Here is a 1,714-nt window from a genome sequence, read left to right as displayed (position 1 = left end):
AAAAATACACCCTGTGCTCCTCGTCGCCTCCACATGCCAAATCCAACCTTACTTTCCTTCAAATCCAAGCCAATGTCTCCGAATATCAAATCGAAACTCGGACCAAAACACCAACTCATCCAAATCTTACCAAAATAACACCCTAAGCTCTCCTCACTCCCCTCTTCCTAAACCCCTAATCAATTTTTCTCGAATATCCCTGGACCTCCTCGAATTTCAGATCGAAGTTTGACCCAAAAACCCTAGTTCCTAAAAGTTCGGAGTCGTTGATTATTGGACTATAATAGTCCTTAATCTTGTGTTTCTTCATGGAAACACACGATTGAGGACGTTTTGGTCCAGATGATTCCAAGAAGATGGCCAGGTTTTCTTTCCAGTTTCAAATCTAGGTATTTCCTTTTCTATTTTTTTTTTGAGTGACTGTTATTTTATTTTTTCTTTGTTCTTGCTCAATCAGCCTATTTGTTATTTTTTGTTCATGACTAATTTGCATAGGTTGATCCTGTTCTTATTGTTTGTTCATATTAGGTTAGTTTTAATTCATGATTCAATAAATTTTCCTTTCCTAGTTGATTATTTCTTTGATTATGCTTGATTCCATGAGTTTTCGTTTTTGATTTTTCTTAGTTTGATGTTAGTTTAATTCTGTCTCGAATCTATTTTGATATATGGTTTTTGTTTCATTGGTTCCAATTTCTATTTCAGTAGTTGAGCTAATCAGTATGGTTGACGTCAGTTGGTATCTATTAGCTTACTTGGTTATAGCTGATAATTCTAATCCCTCAAATAATTTTGATTGGGTAAAAGGGGCTGGGGTTTAGTACAATTCAGTAATTTTAGAATAAAATAAGGGTAGTATAAGTATTCCCACATAGAAAACATTGCTCTAGTTGAAACTAGAACACCCTAGAATCTTCTAGAATAGGGCCTTGATGTAAATTTCAGTAGTGTTAGTGCAGTGACTTGAGAAACAAGTCAAAACTTAGGGACTAACTAAGCAAAACTGAAAATAAAAGAGGGACTTAGGGGTAAAGTGAAAATCTGAAGGCAGCCCAAATTTTGCCTATAAAAGGGCATTGCCTTGCCTTACAATACAAGTTTTGAAATCTGAAAAATTCCTACAGGTTTCTAGAAGCATTAGAGATTCAAAACTCTGAAAATTTTGAAATTCAAATCCAGATCTTAGAAAAATCAGAAAAAAGAATCCAAAAACAAAACAAATACAAATACAATAGAAAATCCAAAATATACTATTACATTGAAGTTGGTTACTTTGAATTGCTGGTGTTCTGGACTCAATTGCAAGTCATTTGGGGTTTTACTTGAGTTATTTTGGGTGCATCCAAATTGCTGAAGGTTTTCTGGGGTTGCAAAATTCAATTTCAAGTAGATTTGGGTCATTCAAGTTTGTTTGGTTGAGTGTTGGTGTTGTGCTTCCATAGACTAGTTTTGCTATTGTGTCCTGGGCATTTGGAAGTCATTTCTAGCTGTTGCTTGCTCGTTTGACTGCTGCTGATCATTTCCTTCTATCTCCTTGTAATTCCAGGTACATATCCCGCCTCTAAAGCAAATATTGACTGTCCAGTAACTCGATGAAATAGGAGTGCAACCTGATTATTGTTATGAGTCCTGTTGTGATCAATGAATGTCTGAACCAGCCTTTTGTTTCATTTTATGAATTGAATTATTTGGATTACTGAGTTTTGATGTAAAT

This window comes from Nicotiana attenuata, unplaced genomic scaffold (assembly GCF_001879085.1).
Source record: "Nicotiana attenuata strain UT unplaced genomic scaffold, NIATTr2, whole genome shotgun sequence".
In the NCBI taxonomy this organism is placed as follows: domain Eukaryota; kingdom Viridiplantae; phylum Streptophyta; class Magnoliopsida; order Solanales; family Solanaceae; genus Nicotiana; species Nicotiana attenuata.
This window is presented reverse-complemented; position numbering follows the sequence as displayed.